This window comes from Cryptomeria japonica, chromosome 3, assembly GCF_030272615.1.
Source record: "Cryptomeria japonica chromosome 3, Sugi_1.0, whole genome shotgun sequence".
NCBI lineage: Eukaryota > Viridiplantae > Streptophyta > Pinopsida > Cupressales > Cupressaceae > Cryptomeria > Cryptomeria japonica.
The window spans coordinates 207,765,064-207,777,403 of record NC_081407.1 but is presented as its reverse complement, the minus strand read 5'-3'; positions in this window follow the sequence as shown (position 1 = coordinate 207,777,403).

The following is a 12,340-nucleotide window of genomic DNA, read 5'->3' as shown; positions in this document are numbered from 1 at the left end:
TCATACCAAACCCCTAGTATGGATTGAACTATTTGTGCATTCAGTTTATGATCCGTTTATCTCTTTTGCTTGTCTTCTTCTGCTGATCGGTGGATCTTCCTTCAATGTAGGTGAAGCCCTATTATATCCTTCCATCAGGTTCTGGAGTGCTGTCTTTCCTTTAGGGGCGTGTCCAATGGGAGAGATCATATCCTATCTGTTGCTCATCACACCCTTTCAGCATTTAATCATCTCCTCTAACTCATATTTGCTAATCCTTTGATCCTTCCATTGGTTAATGTGGGGTTATCCATCAATTAGCATTTAATCATTCAAATTGTTGTTCACAATTTAAGAGAGAAGGTGATCCTTAATGCAGCTTCCATGCTATGGTTATGATTGTTCATAGTGGTGATCGGGGTCTGCTGTAAACAGTACACTGATAAGGACATTGTAAACTGTCGCTACCGTGACTCAATTTCCTATCAGATCTTAATAAACTAGGTCGTGTCCAAGACAGAAACTCAAAAAGCGAGGCATTTTCTCTAGCTCTAAAGCATACCCAAACAAATAGAGTTTGTTCATATGATACATATATTAAGATTTATTTAGTACTATATACCTGTAATATATATGATTGTATATGTCAAAATGTATTTTGGACATATATGCTTGTGTGTGTATATCCAAATGTATATATAAATTGTATGTACATGTGAAATACCCAATTATGTGCACTAATTATATATACACAACTTATACACACTTAAACTGCATTCACTTTCATATATATACAAACTGATGTGACTGGGTATATACAGTATACATCTGGATACACGCATATTTATATAAAAAATATACCTATATTAATCAATTGGTCTCTTCTAAATCTGTAACTTAAAAAGAAACAAATAACACCAAACATAATAATCATTTTATCCAAATAGGGCTATGTTCATATTTCTAAAGATGATCTTCCAGTGGAGATGTAGAAATAGGTATGAAAAATCTAAGCAATATTGAATTGTAAAATTAAGCAAGTTACCTGCCAGGGTATAGAGAGACGAAAATTTAACATTTTGAGATACATTGAGACCCAAAAATGTAGGCATATACCAAATGTGTATATTTCTATGTCCATCTGTAAGAAGATAATTATGTGCATCATGTAATTATGCACAACCTTTGCATGCGTAACTAATAGATAACATACGTCTGGATATACACAAACATGCATATATAAAGACTATCTGCTAAATTTTAATTTTAAAATAAATAGATAACAGTATATATAATTACCATTTATTTAAACAGACAGCTTAATGTTTCTAAAACTAATCAAGGTGAAGATCGACACGGGTAAAAAATACCTAACAACATTGAAATGTCAAATTACAAAAAAGAAAGTGTACCTTCTAGACGAAACAGAGGAGAATTTGACATGATCATGTGATGTCATCAGGCCCACCAATTTGCTCATTGAATGAAGATTGCCCAAAATCTATTCAACAAACAGATTGTCTTTGAAAAAAACCCTGCAACAAATCTTTCTGCTTCCTTCTTCGGCAGGTTAAATTAAAAGAGATTATAATACCAGCTCTCTACTCTTACAAATCACCATACGCATAAAATCAGAACATAGTTTGAAAATTCTTGTGATTCTTACCTCTTCAGTATCAAGTTCGAACTCTCCAAGTGCCCATACACCTGTACCTAGCTGTAACTTTATACAATCCAAAAAACATCTTGAAATTCCAGATAAAAACCAAGGTCTGCAAAATATTTACAGTTGAGCAGAATTCCATACACTCCAAATTCTCATTTTCTCAGTGCATACTTATTGTTATTTACTTTAAAAAGTGACATTTAATTTCTTTCTTTACAGTTGCCCACCATTTGCTTACAGGTCAGACAACTGTCTCAAAAGTTTCTGAATTTGCACTCTCCGCTATAAGAGTATGGTGAGTAGGGGAATGGGATTAAAGAGACGATGTCATCTCACTAGGGAAAAATAGTTTCAATATTTCTAATCTAGGCAGATTATACTAGAAATTGCACGCATACATGTTCATTCAATGGTCCGTTGATTATAGTAAATTTTATTACAATAATATTTAATTATATGAAAAATGATATACAATGTATGTGGGTTATTAAATAAACTTTTTATAGGGTAGGAATTAGTGAAATAATTTTTATGATAGTTGAAATTATATTTCATTACAAATTAATTCAAGTTAAATTATATCATGTTTGAAATTTTGAATAGTAGGAGCCTCAAGAATATTCAATTCTTCATCTATCCTTGCTAAAAGGAGAGAACAACCCCTTATTCATACTCGAGAAGAATCATTACAAGTAAAATGAAACGACAAATAAGGGGATTCAAACTAAATTTCCAAATAAAGAGAAAACATGCCTGGTTACAAATGCCCTTGCCGTTTTGTTTCTTTCATTGTTTGTTGGTACCTTGACAGATGAAAAAGATACCCCAACCAAGAAGAGATTTACATAGAATTGCTCTACTAAATTCCTAATATTAGAACTAGTGATAGTTGCCCTATTCACAAGTGAAACAAGTTTTTTATCTGATTTAGAATATTAAGGGGAGATGAAAAAGGGAGTTGTAATTGCTTCTTCTCTAAATTAGTGGCTACATTCCTAAATACTATATGATCATAACCAAAATATTGCTATACAATAAATGATTTTGAGTGTGTCAAAATTCTTCCTTCCTCTATTTCGGTCAATGTATTTTTGTTGCTTAAGGTCTAGTTTTTGTGATTTTATTATATAACAATTGCAAGTGTATGCCATACCCACAAGAAAGCTCTCGATCAGCTTTGTCAGAAAACAACTTGAAGGTTGCCATACTTTAGCCAAATGGAATATTAAAAAAGAATCTACACTCCACCTTGTGCTCTAAGGGGAACTATGCAGATATTTGTCAAAAGCCCTCAGCGGCAGAAGTATTACCCTCAAAGTTGAGAATTATGACATTATTAAAAATGTAAAAGCCAGGTTCCACAATAAGGAGAGCTTTCCCCCAAACCACCAGAAGTTGATTTTTGTCAACAAATTGGTGGAGGACGGCTGGCCGTTGTTTGGTAGATTGCAATACCCAGGAGCTGACCGTTCACCTTGTGTTGCATCTCAAAGGTGGTATGTAACAAAAACTACAAAAACATATGCAACAAGAAAAAGTATCGTATGAAATAGAGTTAGGAAAAATTTCAACTACACACTCAAGACTATCTATTGTATATCAAAATCCTAGTTACAACCAGTAAGAATTTAAGCATACAGCCATTAGTTCAGCAAAGGAACTATTACACTTCTTGTTTAGACTCTCAATGTTATCTACCCTAAACACCCTAAAATCAAATAATAAAAGTCATTCCACCCCCAAATACAACATCACTCCCATAGACATGATATCCTTGGCATTGGTTGAGGTCGGTTGCATCCCTCTATACCAATTGATTGCCCCGACTCCGAGAATGCAACTAATTTATCGCAATGTCACTGTAATTTAAATTCATTTATATAGTTAAAAAACCATTCCAAATCATACAAGTCATATGGTTCTGATCGATGTGTGATTTGCTGTGTAATTTTTGGTACCCTACTACCAATATTTAGATGTCTATAGTCACTGTATATACGCAAACCTATATTGATAGATTGTGTATAACACTACATGTATTCAACGATTTGTATGTACATATACACACAAATTATACACATTTGACAATTATAAAAATAAGTATATATAGGATATTCACAATTTGATAGATGCATATTAACATATTGATCTAGCATATATACAGACAATCTAAATTAAAAAAAAATACAGATATATAACATATATACAAACAGAGCTAGTGTCATGCACATTTTAATTATGTTTTAGTTTAGGTTCTAAAAGTGGGTATTAAAAACCTAAAGGTTATCAAGTGCATAGTTTTAACTAGAGTCACTCTTAATTAATCTTTTAAGAGCATAGATATATTAAAAAATGAATTTTGCATACAACCAGATATAAACATGTATGCCTTTACACTTGTATAAATAACATATCTTTGCCTAAGATCTTTGCCTTTAATCCAAAAGAATTACAAAAATATCAATATAGACTTTGAAAACTTCATGAATTCAATATGATGCCAAGTATAGGGAAACTCATACCAAACCCCTAGTATGATCGAACTATTTGTGTATTCAGTTTATGATCCGTTTGATCTCTTTTGCTTGTCTTCTTCCGATGATCGGTGGATCTTCCTTCCATGTGGGCGACGCCCTATTATATCCTTCCATTGGGTTCTGGAGTGTTGTCTTTCTTTTAGGGGAGTGTCCCATGGGAGAGATCATATCCTATCTGTTGCTCATCACACCCTTTCAGCATTTAATCATCTCCTCTAACTCATGTTTGCTAATCCTTTGATCCTTCCATTGGTTAATGCGGGGTTATCCATCGATTAGCATTCCATCATTCAAATTGTTGTTCACAATTAAGAGAGAAGGTGATCCTTAATGCAGCTTCCTTGCTATGGTTATGATTGTTCTTGGTGATGATCGAGGTCTTCTGTAGACAGTACACTGATTAAGAAATTGTAAAGTGTCGCTACCGTGAGTCAATTTCCTATCAGATTTTACTAAATTGGGTCGGGGCCAAGACAGAAACTCAAAAAGCTAGGCATTTTCTCTTGCTCTAAAGCATACCCAAAAAAATAGAGTTTGTTCATATGATGCATATATTACGATTTATTTAGTACTGTATATGTGTAATATAGATGATTGTATATGTCAAAATGTATTTTGGACATATATGCTTGTGTGTGTATATCCAAATGTATATATAAATTGTATGTACATGTGAAATACCCAATTATGTGCACTAATTATATATACACAACTTATACACACTTAAACTGCATTTACTTTCATATATATACAAACTGATGTGACTGGGTATATACAGTATACATCTGCATACACGCATATTTATATAAAAAATATACCCATATTAATCAATTGGTCTCTTCGAAATATGTAACTTAAAAAGAAACAAATAACACCAAACATGATAATCAGTTTATCCAAATACGGCTATGATCATATTTCTACAGATGATCTTCCAGTGGAGATGTAGAAATAGGTATGAAAAATCTAAGCAATATTGAATTGTAAAATTAAGCAAGTTACCTGGCAGGGTATAGAGAGAGGAAAATTTAACATTTTGAGATAGATTGAGACCCAAAAATGTATGCATACACCAAATGTGTATATTTCTATGTCCATCTGTAAGAAGATAATTATGTGCATTGTGTATTTATGCACAACCTCTGCACATGTAAGTAATAGATAACATACGTCTGGATATAAACAAACATGCATATATATAAACACTATCTGCTAAGTTTGAATTTTAAAATAAATAGATAACAGTATGTATAATTACAATTTATTTAAACACACAGCTTCACGTTTCTAAAACTAATCGAGGTGAAGATAGACATGGGTAAAAAATACCTAAGAACATTGAATGTCAAATTACAAAAAAGAAAGTGTACCTTCTAGATGAAAGAGAGGAGAATTTAAAATGATCTTGGGATGTGTTCAGGCCCAGCAATTTCCTCATTGAATGAAGATTGCCCAAAATTTATTCAACACAGAAATTGTCTTTGAAAAAAACCCTGCAACAAATATTTCTTCTTGCTCCTTCGGCAGGTTCAATTAAAAGAGATTATAATAACAGCTATCTACTCTTACAAATCACCATAAGCATAAAATCAGAACATAGTTTGAAAATTCTTGTGATTATTACTTCTTCAGTATCAAGTTCGAACTCTCCAAGTGACCATACACCGGTACCTAGCTGCAACTTTATATAATCCAAAAAACATCTCGAACTTCCAGACAAAAACCAAGGTGTGCAAAATATTTAAAGTTAGGCAGAATTCCACGCACTCCAAATTCTCATTTTCTAAATGCATACTTATTGTTATTTTCTTTAAAAAGTGACATTTAATTTCTTTCTTTACAGTTGCCCACCATTTGCTAACAGGTCAGACAACTGTCTCAAAAGTTTTTGAATTCGCACTGCCCGCTATAACAGTATGGTGAGTACGGGAATGGAATTAAAGAGACGATGTCATGTCAGGAGGGAAATATAGTTTCAATATTACTAATCTAGGTAGATTAAACTAGAAATTGGACGCATACATGTTCATTCAATGGTCCGTTGATTATAGTAAATTTTATTACAGTAATATTTAATTATATGAAAAATGATATACAATGTATGTGGGTTATTAAATAAATTTTTTATAGGGTAGGAATTAGTGAAATAACTTTTATGATAGATGAAATTCTATTTCATTAGAAATTAATTCAAATTAAATTATATCATGTTTGAAATTTTGAATAGTAGGAGCCTCAAGAATATTCAATTCTTCATCTATCCTTGCTAAAAGGAGAGAACAACCCCTTATTCATAGTCCAGAAGAATCATTACAAGTAAAATGAAACGACAAATAAGGGGATTCAAACTAAATTTCCAAATAAAGAGAAAACATGCCTGGTTACAAATGCCCTTGCCGTTTTGTTTCTTTCATTGTTTGTTGGTACCTTGACACATGAAAAAGATACCCCAACCAAGAAGAGATTGACATAGAGTAACTCTCCTAAATTCCTAACATTAGAACTAGTGATAGTTGCCCTATTCAGGAGTGAAAGAGTTTTATCTGATTTAGAATATTAAGGGGAGATGAAAAAGGGAGTTGTAATTGCTTCTTCTATAAATTAAAGGCTACATTCCTAAATATTCTATGATCATAACCAAAATATTGGTATACAATAAATGATTTTGAGTGTTTGTCAAAATTCGTCCTTCCTCTATTTCGGTTAATGTATTTTTGTTGCTTAACGTCTAGTTTTTGTGATTTTATTATATAACAATTGCAAGTGTACGGCATCCCCACAAGAAAGCACTGCATCAGCTTTGTCAGAAAACAACTTCAAGGTGGCCATACTTTAGCCAAATAGAATATTAAAAAAGAATCCACACTCCACCTTGTGCTCTATCTAAGGGGAGATATGCAGATCTTTGCCAAAAGCCCTCAGCGGCAGAAGTATTACCCTAGAAGTTGAGAATTCTGACAATATTAAAAATGTAAAAGCCAGGGTCCACAATAAGGAGAGCTTTCCCCCAAACCAACAGAGGTTGATTTTTGTCAACAAATTGGTGGAGGACAGCTGGCCGTTGTTTGGTAGATTCAATACCCAGGAGCTGACCGTTCACCTTGTGTTGCATTTCAAAGGTAGTATGTAACAAAAACTACAAAAACATATGCAACAATAAAAAGTATCGTATGAAATAGAGTTAGGAAAAATTTCAACTACACACTCAAGACTATCTATTGTATATCAAAATCCTAGTTACAACCAGTAAGAATATAAGCATACAGCCATTAGTTCAGAAAAGGAACTATTACACTTCTTGTTTAGACTCTCAATGTTATCTACCCTAAACACCCTAAAATCAAATAATAAAACTCATTCCACCCCCAAATACAACATCACTCCCATAGACATGATATCCTTGGCATTGGTTAAGGTGGGTTGCATCCCTCTATACCAATTGATTGCCCCGAGAATGCAACTAATTTATCGCAATGTCACTGTCATTTAAATTCATTTATATAATTAAAAAACCATTCCAAATCATACAAGTCATATGGTTCTGATCCATGTGTGATTAGCTATGTAGTTTTTGGTACCCTACTATCAATATTTAGATGTGTATAGTCAATGTATATGCGCAAACCTATATTGATAGATTGTGTATAACACTACATGTATTCAACGATTTGTATGGACATATACACACAAATTATACAGATTTGAGAATTATACAAATAAGTATATATAAGATATTCACAATTTGATAGATGCATATTAACATATTGATCTAGCATATATACAGACAATCTAAACTAAAAAAAAATACAGATATATAACATATATATACAAACAGAGCTAGTATAATGCACATTTTAATTATGTTTTAGTTGAATTTCTAAAAGTGGGTATTAAAAATCTAAAGGTTATCAAGTGTATGGTTTTAACTAGATTCACTCTCAATTAATCTTTTAAGAATATAGATATATTAAAAAATGAATTTTGCATACAATCAGATATAAACATGTATGCCTTTACACCTGTATGAATAACATATCTTTACCTTTAATCCAGAAGAATTACAAACATATCAATGTGGACTATGGAAACTTCGTGAATTCATTATTATGCCAAGTATAGGGAAACTCATACCAAACCCCTAGTATGATCGAACTATTTGTGTATTCAGTTTATGATCCATTTGATCTCTTTTGCTTGTCTTCTTCTGATGATCAATGGATCTTCCTTCAATGTGGATGAAGCCCTATTATATTCTTCCATTGGGTTCTGAAGTGGTGTCTTTCCTTTAGGAGTGTGTCCCATGGGAGAGATCATATCCTATCGGTTGCTCATCACACCCTTTCAGCATTTAGTCATCTCCTCTAACTCATGTTTGCTAATCCTTTGATCCTTCCATTTGTTAACGCGGGGTTACCATATTAGCATTTAATCATTCAAATTGTTGTTCACAATTAAGAGAGAAGGTGATCCTTAATGCAGCTTCCTTGCTATGGTTATGATTGTTCTTGGTGATGATCGGGGTCTTTTCTAGACAGTACACTGATTAAGAAATTGTAAAGTGTCGCTACCGTGAATCAATTTCCTATCAGATATTACTAAATTGGGTCAGGGCCAAGACAGAAACTCAAAAAGCTAGGCATTTTCTCTAGCTCTAAAGCATACCCAAACAAATAGAGTTTGTTCATATGATGCATATATTAAGATTTATTTAGTACTATATACGTGTAATATATATGATTGTATATGTCAAAATGTATTTTGGACATATATGCTTGTGTGTGTATATCCAAATGTATATATAAATTGTATGTACATGTGAAATACCCAATTATGTGCACTAATTATATATACACAACTTATACACACTTAAACTGCATTCACTTTCATATATGTACAAACTGATGTGACTGGGTATATACAGTATACATCTGGATACACACATATTTATATAAAAAATATACCTATATTAATCAATTGGTCTCTTCTAAATCTGTAACTTAAAAAGAAACAAATAACACCAAACATAATAATCATTTTTATCCAAATAGGGCTATGATCATATTTCTAAAGATGATCTTCCAGTGGATATGTAGAAATAGGTATGAAAAATCTAAGCAATATTGAATTGTAAAATTAAGCAAGTGTTAATTATAGTCTCAGTCGTAACACTCAGCAAAATAAATCCATCTCCTTAGTTTTATCAGCGCACAGAAACTAAGTCTATCATTTGCGATTTATTTAAGATTAAATTTAGTTAGTATTAACTAAATTTTGTTTACCTCACTGGGTAAACAGGAAGAATACAGAAATTGAACAGCAATGTACAATGCAAATATAAAAGAAGTACCAGAATAAGCTTTCCATTAATGTCAAAGGATGTTCATATTATATCCGTCGTTAACAATACATGTCACACGACTAACATTACATACCACAACACCCGGAGGTGATACAATATATGATTGCCGAAGGGGTGCGACCCAACCGTCGCGACTCCAACTACCTACCCGTCGGCTAACTAACTATTGATAATTAACATTACTAACTATACACTTTTTCCCGATAACATCATCCCCCCCAAGAAAAGAAGTCGACTCCGACGACTTAATACAAAATAGAGATGAATGGCAGGAACTACTGACGCTAGTCGGGCCCAGATCTTATACACTTGCTGCGTCCTCGCCTGAAAACCTTTTCTGCTACCAGCCAATGCTCAAGTGCGGATTTCACCAATATGGCTTCCTTGGCCATCACAATCCTCCTGTGCCTAACCCAAACTTGTCTGCAAAACACGTTTTTCAGTCTCAGCTTCCACCCACTGCTACTCAATTGATATGGTCTCCCTAGCCAATTTGTCCTCGATAGCCACCCGTGCTGCTCTCCCGGCATCCAACTCTTGGGTACGCTGAACTAAGTCTCACGCGACTATTGCCTCCAACCTGGTGGTCAGCTCCTCCCGAGCCCTCTATGCATCCACCACGGCAACCTCACGTCCCGCCGAGACATCCTCCGAGTTCCTCAAAGCGTACCAGTCATGCCTGGAGGTGACCACAATCCGCTGGCACAAATGCTAGGAGACACCTCAAATCCGCCATCACACTCCCCAAAGGCTAAAAACCGAACTGAATAACTCCCTGGTGTCATACAACTGTGCGGACCTGCAATGCCTTCCCTCAAACTCTGTTTGTTCGCAACCTCCAAATCCGTCTCCCTCTACGGCTTATGGCATTCCCGCCAATGCTTAGCTGCAGGCTTCCTTCTCACAGTACGGACAAGCACAACACTTCCCATGGTATTCTGTAGCTCCAAAATAAACTGGGGGTCTGGGGGCAACGCCTCCAATGGGGTCGAGGGGCAGCGCCCCCGCGGGGTCTGGGGCAGCGCCCCAGCGGGGTCGAGGGGCAGCGCCCCTCGCGGGGTCCTGGGGCAGCGCCCCAGGTGCGCTTCCTTCTCACAGTACGGACAAGCACAACACTTCCCGTGGTATTCTGTAGCAACACTGCATTTCTGTGATATTTTATGATGTCAAAAACCCTTCTTCTACACTCCAATATTTTCAGTGTCCAGGCTCCAGATGTCATCGAATCATTTTTCAATCCGTCGTCGTTTTTTTTTTTTTTTTAGGCACTGTAATGTCCCGCCATACCACCTCCAATCGTGTGGTGACTTCCCTACTTCGTGCGGTGTAATTGGTTCTTTCTGCATTTGTGCGGTGATTGTCTTCCCTTCGGCTGCTTTTCTTCCTTCGGCATGTGCGGCTTTCCCTTCGGTAGCTTTTTATCTCCTTCGGCGGTTTTCCCTTCGGTAGGCGGCTTTATGCCCATGCGGCCCTTCGCGGCTTCCACCGCACGGTGGGCTCCACCTTCGGTGGTGCCACCGCACGGTGGGTTCCACCTTCGGTGGCTTCCACCTTCGGTGGCTTCCACCTTCGGTGGCTTCCACCGCACGGTGGGTTCCACCTTCGGTGGTGCCACCGCACGGTGGTGTCCACCGTTGGTGGTGCCACCGTACGGTGGTGTCCACCGTACGGTGGTCTCTTTTCCTTCGTTTTTCTTTCTTTCTTTATTTTTTTTATTTTTTTTATTATTATTTTTTGACCGTACGGTCGCCTGTCATACGACCGTACGGTTTGTGTTTTTTTTTTTTTTTTTTTCCCTCCTCTCCTAATTTAGATGTCTTAGAAAGTCGTCTGTTCGGGTCCCGTGTCTCTGGGATTGCCCTTCATCCTTCTCGGTTTTCCTCGCTCGACAGTCTCCTGTTTTGGTCCTATACCTGGCGAGTCGCCTGCCCGGCCTCTCGAGTCTCCTTCCATCCTCTCGGGTCCCCCTCCGGACTCTCGAGTGTCTGTCTGGCCTCTCGGGTCCCCTGCGCGCTTCGCGTGGTAAGGTTTCAATTTGTACCCGTTGGTGGCCAATCTATTTTCACTGGTCATTGAAAGACCTGGAACCACAAATTCTACAGGGACCACGACCTCCTTCCCGTACATAAGAAGAAGAAGGATAATAAAGATTTTGAAGGCTGCGGCCTTCCACACAGGGTTCCAATCGGTGCCGACACTCTTCGGATTATTTACGTCGCCAGGGTTTGGGGCGTCTCCCTTCCAATATTCTTTGTATTCCGGCAGGTACACCTCTGTTGGTTGCTCTGGTTCCTCTACTTCGAGCCTGTAGCTTTGGAACATTTCGTAATCTTCCATCTGCCAATGGAAGAGCCCGTTAAGTGAGCATCTCTCATCTTCAGAACATCCCTCCAATTCTAGCACCCCTTCACTGTTCGGCTCCATCGCGTTCTTGCCCTTACTTTCATCGGGACCCCCTTCCCCTTTATTAGAGTCCTCCGAGTCGGAAGAGGCGAGCTCTTCGCCGACATTTTGGGTGTGTAGGTCAATGGTATATTTTCGCCCTCCCTTCTCCATGGAAAGTGTATTTTTCTTCCAGTTGTGGTTTACCCTTGCGTTGATCAACCACACTCTCCCCAGGATGGCGTCATAGCCTTTCTTCTTCGAGGGAATGACCACGAAATCTAACAAGAATGGTTGCGTACCAATTGTCACTTGCTGGGCCATCAACAGGTCGAGTGGCTTAATGCCGTGTTGGTCCGCTCCCACCAGGTTGAATGTGGGTGGCCACAGGGTGGGCTTCCCCAGCCGCTTCCATGT